This window comes from Ursus arctos, unplaced genomic scaffold (assembly GCF_023065955.2).
Source record: "Ursus arctos isolate Adak ecotype North America unplaced genomic scaffold, UrsArc2.0 scaffold_11, whole genome shotgun sequence".
NCBI lineage: Eukaryota > Metazoa > Chordata > Mammalia > Carnivora > Ursidae > Ursus > Ursus arctos.
In genome coordinates this window covers 56,188,921-56,200,307 of record NW_026622775.1, presented here as the reverse complement: position 1 = coordinate 56,200,307, position 11,387 = coordinate 56,188,921, and the positions used below count along the sequence as shown (strand labels likewise).

The 11,387-nt window shown below is 40.8% G+C and overlaps 1 long non-coding RNA gene across 3 annotated transcripts in view; it reads right to left on the bottom strand.

Moving 5' to 3' along the window:
- The window catches only part of LOC113245527 (uncharacterized), a 47,788-nt gene that overhangs the window by 21,099 nt on the left and 15,302 nt on the right, over positions 1-11,387 (bottom strand). The window contains exon 4 of one of the 3 annotated variants that reach the window (XR_007187968.2): positions 18-300. The exons of the other annotated variants lie outside the window; for them this stretch is intronic. This is a non-coding gene — a long non-coding RNA (uncharacterized LOC113245527). The remainder of the gene's footprint in view (positions 1-17; positions 301-11,387) is intronic. 3 annotated transcript variants of the gene reach the window in all.

Genomic DNA, 11,387 nt, shown 5'->3' with positions numbered 1-11,387 from the left:
GCCTCTTGTTATCTCACCTCCAGTGAAAACTGCTATCGGCATTTAGCATCCACCCTTTTAGATGTTTTTCTATGCACATGCCAGTTCCATGTAAAAGAATGGGAATTCCTCACGACAGTATTATCCTAAATACCCCGTGTTTGCTTTCTATTGCTGTGTAACAAACTACTGCAGTGTTCCAGGGTCCAGTAATTGCAAAGCTGTAAGTTCCTTTAAGGAGTTAGGGAGTCACTGTCGTTTATGACATCCTTTGTGTACCCAGGCACACCTCAGAGACACTGTGGGTTTGGTTCCAGACCACTGCAAAAAAGCAAATATCGCTATAAAGCAAGTCAAATGAAGTTTTTCATTTCCCAATGCATATACAATGCATAGTTATGTTTACACTATACTGTAGTCTCTTTTTTTAATTTTATTTTTTTATTATGTTCAGTTAGCCAGCATATAGTACATCATTAATTTTTGATGCAGTGTTCAATGATTCATTAGTTGTGTGTAACACCAGTGCTCATCACATCACATGCCCTCCTTAATACCTCTTAAATGTGATAGCATTATGTCTAAAAAACAATGTACATGCCTTAATTTAAGAATACTTTATTTCGCAACTGATGAATTAACTCTACATCGGAAACTAAGGGTGCACTACATATTGGCTAATTGAATTTAAAGTAAAAAACAACAACAAAAAATATTTCTAAAAAAAATGCTAACCACCATCTGAGCTTTCAGCGAGTAGTAATCACTAATCACAGATATTAACAAACATAATAATGAAAAGTTTAAAATATTGCAAGAATGACCAAAACGTGACACAGAGATACGAAGTGAGCAAATGCTATTGGAAAAACAGCAGATTTTTGGTGTGGATAGATTTGCTTGACGCAGGGTTGCCTGCTATAAGCCTTCGATTAGTAAAAAATGCATTATTTGCAAAGCACAGTAAAGCAAGGCACAATAAAATACAGCATCCCTGTATAAACATACCCAGCATAGTTACTATTTTTTTGACATCTGAATGAGATCTCACATCTTCCAACTGCTAAAGTTCTTGAGCAAAAATCTCACCTCAAAGCTCACATGAGCTGGCTCCAAGCTCAAGTCCTGATTTTTAAGACAACCAGTGGGAGCTATTTAGGAGAGACTGGGAAGCCATGGAGCCCCGAGGAACACTGAGGTGAACCTGACAATTCCACTACCATGAGAAGAAAGAGGAAAGTATACATTAGATTTATAAAGGTAAAAATAAAATAAGCCTCTGCTTACTTTATTCAGTAGTTCAAAAATAATCAAAATTTCTTAGCCAGCACTATATAAATTCTGCTTTGCATTTGTCGTTTAAGTCACCAACACAGAGTAGTTGATTTAGAGACTGATTTATAATCCCCAGCTTTCAAGGAAGGGATTACCCCTGACCACAATCTATAGGAATCTGTTTCTTCCAAGAAAAACAATGAGAGAAAAGTAGAGAAAGAGAGCACCGGAAATGATTAGGCTGCCCCCTACTACTCAATGTTTACTTCCATCCAGCGAGATTACCTTCCCCTCGTACTGTAAAGCACTAGAAAGCTTGTTGCTGGAGCCACTGTCAATTTTTCCAACCTCTTGGGAAAGTCATTTGACAGTGTAGATCAAGAAACATTAAACGTTTATATCCTTTAACACAAGATGTTAGATACTGTGGATCGGCTCACTGGGCATAAATGCTAACGTCCGTCTTGTGTCTCAGAGCACTGTGCAAGGGAAATCCTGCATTGCCAGATGTCCTTGCGGCTCGGGTCCGAGGTATGAGTTAAGCTCTATCGCTCAGATGCCTGGATTCAGAACGGAGTTAAGAGAGCAGCAAGGCAGGATACACGGCACCCACTCTGCTGGCATAGCTCAGGCAGCAGGATTTTATTGCAAGCAGCTGCTTGGCTTGGGGGTTTCTGATTCTGGCAGAAGAAGTGGAATCCTGGGACTAGAAGTTGTTTCTGGAAGCCCCACTTACTTTTACACCCATTCCAACAATGTTGGAGACCACAGAATACATAATTAAGACCTTTTGCTTCAACCAGCTAGAGGAGTTCCTGTTATCTGCAACTGAATGCCAACCAGGCCAGGTGTCAGGGCCTCCAAGAGCACCCTTAAGCTTGATGCTTCCCTAAAAGGACCAAGAGGATCCAGAAGTTGTATTCACAGTTGCCATTTATTGCAGCAAAAAGGATAGAGTAAAATCTCCCAGGGAAAGGTACATGGGACAAAGTCTGGAGGAAGGCAGGCACGAGCCTCTCTGAGTCCTCTCCTCTCAGAGTCACACTGGATATGCTTAATTCATTCAGCAATGATGTGTGACAAGTGCAAAGTGTGGTCAACGAGGGAAGCTCCCCTGAGCCTGCTTGCCCAAGGTTTTTATGGGGGGTCAGTCACATAGACATACTGTGCCTCATGATGGACCTCAGTTACTGAAACCACACACCCACAGGGGAAAATCAGGTGTTTGCTGTAAATCACATTGTTAGTATAAACCATCTAGAAAAACAATTACCGCGTGGCTCAAGCCCCCAGACGTGCAAAACACTCATCAGTGAGAATACTCCAAGAGCTAAGTTCCCATGAGCCAGTCAGGGGCCAGTCACAAAAATGCCCCTTTCTTGGGAATGTGCCTTGTTTGAATGACCCAGAGCTGCTGAGTTAACCCTTTCCCACCCACCACAAACACCATATGGACATTTATAGTAAAGAATTACCCAAAATATGGAAGAAAGGAAAAAAAAATGAAGATAGTCATTGTAATTTAAAATGGCAAAAAGCCCGGGGCAGAGGGAGAGGTTTTGTGACTGAAGGTCTCAGGATAAGAAAACAGTTATTTCAGTTATGGTTCATCTGCTTAACTAAGTTTTAGGCAACCACTAAAACACCGTTATGAAGCAGTATCATTCATTTTACAAAGCATTATGATAAAATAATTATATATAATATGGAATGAAAATTCAGGGTATGAAAGTGTATACTCTAATTACAACTATGTAAAAACTAAGAAGATATCTACCTAAAAAGTAACAATTGGGTAATTTTTTTCTTATATTCTGTAACACGGCTCTACCTTTAAAATTTTTTTAAATTAATTCATTTTTAATACCTCAAGCAAACTAGTCACAGCTTTTTTTCAGTTGGATAAGCAGAGGTTTCTAAAGGCAATGGTAGAAAGATCTAGGAACAGCCAGGGGAGGAAATCAAAATGAAAGTCATATCCACACCATCACAGTCAATTTGGAGCTGGTAAAAAATTACATAGGTTAATTTCCAAGTATTAGTCAATGGAGCTTCTGTGTGGAAACCATGGTGTCACCAAACATGGTCCACAATGAACAGAAGCAGCTGGAACATTGGGTCTTCGTGGTAATCAATACAGGTATTGCAAATTGGCCTAAAATGGAAGTTGTCACTTGGTATGGTTTCCTTTTGATTTAAATTTGAATATTTGTCAACTTTAGCAATTTCCTCTCCTCGATGTAAGAAAGTCTTTAGTGTTTTCCATATAATACTTGTACAGCATGGTATATCTTCAAATTCCTTTTCAAATGCCAATTAAATCTCTAGTGGGTGGAAATTACTAACTTTATCAAAAGTAGGTTTAATTACATTTTTTGAGAATCTAGAAGTCTTAATAAAAATCAAATATCAATGAAATTTTAACTGGTGAGGTGTGTTTATTAAGGTTTTAAGTTATCTGAAATAATAAACTACAACTCCTTTCTCCAGAACCCAATGGTAATTATGAAAATGCCATTTTAAAGAAAGGTATGTCTTGATGAGTATGTATTTAGTTACCCTACTTTTATGCTTTAGGATTTAAAATTTCATCTATTCATTTTTTTCATTCAGTGAGCAAATATTTATTGAGTGTCTACTTATTCCAGGCATTCAACATACAGCAGTGAACAAAACACAGAGCCTACAACAAGAGTTGGGAGGGAAGACAGACAGACAACAAAGAAATTTAGTAATAAAGTATTTTACATAGTGATAAGTACTTACAGGGTGGAAGGATAGATAATGATAGAGTTGGGGTTCTATTTTTAAAAGAGGGCTCAGTGAAGCCCCTGGAACATGTCACAGTTGAGCAGAAAGCAGACTGCAATGAGGGAATGGGCCAGGTAGCTATCTGTGAGAAGCACTCCATGCAAGAGGGAACTGGAGGGAGGGGTCAATGGCCCTGAGAAGGGACAGCACTTAATTTGTTTGAGAAACTATAAAGACTTCAGAGAGGTTAAAGAGTAAACCAAGATGTATTAGACTCTCGGCTGCCATGACAAAGTAATGCAGACCAGTGGCTGAAGAGAAATTTATAGTCTCACAGTTTTGGAGGCTCAATGTCCAAGACTGAGGTGTGGCAGGGTTGGTTTCTTCTGAGGCTTCTCTCCTTGGCATACAGATGGTCACCTTCTCCCTGTGTTTTCATCTGGCCTTTGCTCTGTATGTGGCTGTGTCCTTATTTCTTCTTATAAGGACATCTGTCACACCAGTCGTATTGAATCAGGGCCCATCCTATGACCTCATTTTAACATAATTCCCTCTATCTCCAAATACAGTCTCATTCTGAGGTACTGGGGGTTGGGATGTCAACACATGAATTTTAGAAGAACACAATTCAGCCCATAACATACGTGGTAGAAGATAAAAACTCAGAGAGGGGGCACTTGGGTAGCTCATTCAGTTGGGCGGCCAACTCTTGGTTTTGGCTCAGGTCATGATCTTGGGGTCCTGGGATTGAGCCCTGCATCAGACTCCGTGCTCGGAGGGGAGTCTGCTTGGCATTCTTTCTCCTTCACCCTCTGCCCCTCCCCCTGCTCACACTTTCTCTCTCTCTATGTAAAATAAATAAATAAATCTTAAAAAAAAAAAAAAGTCAGAGGGATGGGAGGGTGAGGGGAGCAGACTAGGTAGGGTCTTGAGTTTGAATTATTCTGATGGGAATGGGAAGCCACTGGGGGGTTTTACTCAGGAGAACAGCATGAGCTGTTCTTGGTTTTCTAAAGGTCACTCTGACCCCAGCATGGAAAATGGATGGGAATGGAGCAAGGGTAGAAGCCAGGAGAGCACTTAGTAGTCTTGAGACAAGACCTTCTCTTTCGATTAGGACAGTCAAGAACGCACTCTCTGACGACGCAGCATTGAGGGGAGTAAAGGAATAAAGTAAAGGGAAATTCATGGAGGTACCTGAGGAAAGAGAAGCAAAACAATTTCTCAAATGAAATTGAATGTAAAGAGGCTACTTAATGAATTTAAGGTGAAATAAGTATTAGAGGACTCCTACTGTCACATGATTTGAATATGTAACCCATTTATTCATCTTATTAGCCTGACTTGGCTAATTTGCTTTTCTTTCCTATTCCTGCTTTCAGATTTTTTTATTCCCAGTTTATTTCACTAATTTTGCAAAATGTTTTGTGTCCTCTTTTATTTGGAATTTATAACTGAAATTGAAAATTTAAGTACTAACTTGAAATATGGTCATAATTTCAATAACACTTGCGATTGAAATAGCTAGATTATCCAGATACTGCAACCAAGTATTCATTAGAGTCGTTGAAAAAGCAACCCAAATTAGAACTTAATGAAGCTCTTGGGGCGCCTGGGTGGCACAGCGGTTAAGCGTCTGCCTTCGGCTCAGGGCGTGATCCCAGCGTTATGGGATCAAGCCCCACATCAGGCTCCTCCGCTATGAGCCTGCTTCTTCCTCTCCCACTCCCCCTGCTTGTGTTCCCTCTCTCGCTGTCTCTATCTCTGTTGAATACATAAATAAAATCTTTAAAAAAAAAAAAAGAACTTAATGAAGCTCTTAATAATTTTATGTGTAAGGAAGAAACTACATAAAGAGAAAGTAAAAACATTTCTTACTACACTTCAGACATATTGGAAACTGCTTTGAAAGTTCAGATCATTTGAGGCTCTTCATGCTTGTGGCATTTCAAGCGTCTGCCAACCTCAGCTTGCAGACCTGCTACAGGGTCTTCTTTTCCAAGACTCCTTGAGCCCCATCTGAATCCCATCTTGGGAAGGAAGTAGCAAAATAACAGGGGTCCTGAAATTCCCTAGACACCTAAACTTCCATCCTTCCAGCAACATAATACATGGAAAATTTTAAGAAAGGAGAGGAAGAAGGAAGGAGGGGTGGGAAGAAGAGACAGCAAACCTGCATACATTTTGACCTAGCAATTTTAGTTCTAAGAATTTACCATAAGGAAGTATTTTAAAGACCCTCATCACCACATATATTCATGAAAGAATGAAACAGCCCAGAGATCTAGTCATAACAACCTTCCTTCTAGTGCCCCACTTGGCCCTACTTCACTTGCCTAATTCCTACTCATCCTATAGGCTCAGCTTAAATTCCACTTTCTGACAAAAACACTGCCCTGACCCCCAAGATGAGATCAGGGCATTCTGCTAGTGACTCATATAGCACCCTCTTTGTCTTTGTAGCACTCACCACAATAGTAAGTAATTATTTGTGCAGTGCTTAATGTTTGCCAGTCCTCTTCTCTTCCCAGACCATAATCTCTGTGAGGACAGAAACTATGTCCATTTTCTTCACAGCTATATCCTTAGAGGGTATCACTGTTGGGCAGATAGCATGCTCTCAAAAAATATGTATTGGGGGGCGCCTGGGTGGCTCAGGCAGTTAAGCGGCTGCCTTTGGCTCAGATCATGATCCCAGGGTCCTGGGATCGATCTCCATGTCAGGCTCCCTGCTCAGCCAGGAGTCTACTTCTCCCTCTCCCTCTGCCCCCAGCCTGTCCATCCCCCACTCATGCTCTCTTGCTCTCTCTCAAATAAATAAATAAAATCTTTAAAAAAAAAGAAATAATATTAGATAAATAAATAAATAAATAAATAAATAAATAAATAAATAAATGTGTTGGCATTGGATCCGCTTTAAATGGATACATTTTATGGTATGTGAATTACATCTCAATAAAGCTTTTTTAAAAAGATGTTACCATTAATACATTAATTAAGGGGTGCCTGGGTGACTCAGTTGGTTAAATGTCCAACTCTGATTTTGGCTCAGGTCATGATCTCAGGGTCATGAGATCGACTCCCATTGGGCTCTGTGCTCCATGGGGAGTCTGCCTGAGTTTCTCTCTCTCCCTCTCCCTTTACTCCTCCATCCTGCATGCTCTCTCTCTCTAAAATAAATAAATAAATCTTTTTTTAAAAAAATAATTAATTAATTAAACATACTAATGAAAATTGCCAGATAGTGTCATACAATGTAATTAGAAAAAAGTATTTGAGCTATATGTCTATTGACATGGAAAAATATTTTAAAAATATTATGCAAGAGTCTTATAAAATGGTTTATTCAACATGATCTAATTGTTTTGCTTGACAAAGGATATACCCATACATGTCACTAATATTTATTGAATGTCCATATTTCTAGACACAGTTCTAAGGGTTTGTGATACCAGTGAATAAAGATCCCCATTATTGTGGAGCTTACATTCTAGCATGGGAGATTGGCCGTAAGTAATAAACATAAAAAATAAGAACATTTTACAGTACGTTAGAAGGTAAAAAGGGCCATGGGTAGGGGGTGCAAGGGTTTTGTAGATGAGAATATGAGAGTGCTGGGGAGAGGCATGCTGCAGTTGTTGTTTGTTTTTAACATTTATTTATTTGAGAGGGAGAGAGAGAGAATGCAAGTGGGAGGAGGGGCAGAGGGTGAGAGAGAATCCTAAGCAGACACCCTGCTGAGCAGAGCCCCACGCATGGCTCCTACTGTGAGATTGTTACCCCAGCCAAAACCAAGAGTTAATGCTCAACCGACTGTGCCACCTAGGCGCCCCCATGCTGCTTAATCCTTTGAGAAGGTGAACAAAGACTCAAGAAAGAGAATTAGCCAAGTGGGTATCTGACAGAACAGCAAGCCCCCAAAGCATGTTGTAGCCACCTCCTGCTCAAGGAGCAGTGAGGACACTAGCGTGGCAGCAGCAAAGCAAGCAAGAGGGAATGTGTTAGGAGAGGTGGGTGCGGCAGCAGCTGTCCCTGTTGACCAGTGTCAGAACTTCAGCTTTCACTCCGCGAGGGGTGGAGGCCATTGTGGGAATGTGACCAAAGAGAGAGATGATCTCCTGTTCCAGAGGGTGGCTCTGGCTGCTGAACTGGGGCAGGGGTGGGGAGTGGTGGTGGTGGTGGTGGGGGAATAGTGAGGCTGTTTAAAGGTTAGCACAGTAATCCAGGCAAGAGAGGACAGTGGCTCAGACCCAAGAAACAGCAGAATAGGTGGCTAGGAGAAGTTAGTGTCCAGATTTCCAAAGATAGAGCCAACAGGATTTCCTAATGGATTGAATGTGAGGTGTGAAGAGAGGAATCAAAAACCTAAGTTTGGGGTCTAAGCAACTGGGGGATGGAGTTGACAATAAGAAAAATGAAGGCAGCAGGTGAAGGCTGGTTTGAAAGAAAGAACTGGAATTTAGCTTTGGATGTGTTATTTTTGAGCCGTTTACCACACCTGTGCTAGATCATTTTCAAATTATCATCACTGGCACCCTTGGCTAAAGTATCTGCCCAGAAGAGGCCAGGACTACATTTCCCAGAATCCCCTTCTCCATTAGTTAGCCAATGAGAGTGATGTTCTAAGTGGCTTTGGTTTGAGCTTTTTGAAAAATGCTCACCTGGGGATAGGTGCTTGTTATTCACAGTAGCTTCAGGGCTTAACTATTCCAGGAAGGAGTAGGTGGGAGGATCCTGAAATCTGCCATAGCTTCCAGACCTGTGCTTGCTGCAGGCTGAAACACAAGTGACAATTTTTTGTCCTTTCTTCTAACCAATGGCCTTCTAACCATTGTTTGAACTTCCAATTCATAATCAGCATGCATAGTCTTCTGTTTCCTGACTGATAAAACATGCAAATGGAGATGTGCAGTGGGCACTTGGAAATGTCAGTCTGGAATTTGGTGGGGAATTTGGGGCTGGAGATGAGATTTGGAGGTCATCAGCAAATGACAGCATTTAAACCTTGAGCATGAATGATCACCAAATGTAGAGAGAGAAAAGGTCAAGAACCAAGCCTGAAGCAAACCAACGTGCACAGGCTGCAGGAAAGAAGATGCCATGTTGGCTGAGGAGGAACCAATGAGGCAGAAACATCCAAGCCAGCCCGGCACCCCAGAAGCCAGAGGGGAAAGAGCAGCAAGGAGGAGAGAATGGCCGCCTATGCCAAGTGCCCCTGATCAGTCGATTAGCTGACGGCTGAGGATTGACCCACTGGATCACACACATGACAGGGGAGAATTGAAACCCACTGGATCACGTAGCGTGGAGGTCATTGGTGACCTGGACAAAGGCAGTTCTGTGAGGTGGAGGCAGTTCTTTAAGCCTGACTGGCGTGGGTTTTAGAAAGAATGAGAGGAAAAGAATTGCACACAGCTGTGTTCAGTATAGAAAGCCTGGTGACTTACATGAAAATGTGGACAAGCAATATCTCTGGGTCATGTAATTACAGGTGAGGTTTTGTCCCTTGTATCTTTTTACTGATTAGCTGAAATGAACATGCACTCCTTCTCTAATAAGTAAAAATAAAATTATTATCAACAACTCTAAATGCTTCAGCTACCAACCTGCCGCAGCCTGGGGCTGACTCTGAGCTCCAAGGGGCTCAGGTCTAAGAAAAACAAATGGTAGACAGATACAAGTTCTTGGATGTCGGTCTCAGTTCCCAGACATTGCTCCACCTTCTCTTTCCCCCAACAACACCAAATGATACACACGCTGTCTGCTGTTCCCACACTTCAATTGCTGAGCATTTTCAAATTAAATAGTATCCTGACAACTTCAAAATTCTTTTCAATAATTAAAATAAACGTTTATGGAACACTTCCCATGTAGCAGGAACTTGCTAAACACTGGATTGAAAAAGATGAATGTGATTGCCAAGTGCGTAATTTACACTGGGAGCACTGTTTATGCAGGATAGCCAAAGACCCATCTAGCAGATACACCTGTCAACTCTACCGAGGAGAGAAGGGAAATATGAGAAATTTCAGGCACTGGAAGCCTGTAAGACCTAAAAAAGGTAAAAAAGAATCCTTGGGAAATCCAAATGTGACATTTTATAAGGAGTGTTAACCTGTTATTGGAATTAAAACGTTCAGAGATTTTTGTGAACTGCTTCGGAACAAAGGCTCTTTTCCTGATCTTCTGTACCCAGCACCTCTCCCTGTAGCGCATATGGTTAGCACTTAATTAACATTTATTGGACTAATTACACCACTTGCTCTCCTTTACTGAAATAGTCATAATGATTATCCCCTCTTTTTAGCAAATACAAAGTTAGGTTTAATGAGTGCGGACTAATTAACATACAAGTAGAGCTAGAAAATCTTCAAAGGTTTGGAGTACCCATGGGGGCATTTCTCTCCAGCCTCCAGATGATTTCTGTCATGGTAATGGTGATATGCTCAATTCCTAGTCCCTGGGGTTGCAAAGTCCAGCTACAAAGAAGGGGGTCTTCAAAGTACAAAAGGGAAGAAAACAAGGATTAAAAAATGGATACAACAGTATAGCTGAGGTGAAAAGTCACAGTGTTAAATCTTGGTGAGTCTCCTAAGTACTGATAATAGACATGCAGTAAAAAATCTTATCAGGTTAATGATAATAATAATGAAGCTAAGTCTTTTTACTAATTGAATGCTTTCACCTACTTTAATGCTCAAAACAACTGGAAGCAGAATTATTAGCCCTATTTTACAACTGAGAAAACTGAGTTTTCGGATGGCCTGAGCGATGAATGACCCCAAGGCTGGGCTCAGGGCCAGCCAGATGAATGGGGGCAGCTGCAGACTGGGTTCCCACAAGGCGACACAGAAGCATTACCAGTATGTTTGAGCAAGAGTGATCAGAGAAAGAAGGGGCAGAGGAATGCAAATTTGCAGGAGGTTTAGCAGCATTTAGGGACCTCTCACCCATTCTTGGCACACAATGGCTCAAGAGAAAGAAGCCAAAATCAAACTTAGACTTATCAAAGACTCAGAAATACACTGCTATGGATCTATTATCAGTGGTCATCAAGAAGGAAGAATCAACATGAAAGCCTTGTGGGTATGACAATGGTCAGAAAATTGTATTACATTCCTAGGCTGTAATGAAAAATGCCAAATTTATTTGAAATGTAAAATTGTATTACATTCCTAGGGTGTAATGAAAAATGCCAAATTTATTTGAAATGTAAAATGAAGTGACAAATCATGACCAGCAGGTGGCAGGCGTACCTCATGATGATTTCTTAAAAACCTTGCAGGATTACAGTAAACTTTTAAATCTAAGTAATATCATTACAAAAATTCCAATATATCTCATATATCTCATGAGATATATCATATAGCTCATATTTAGCA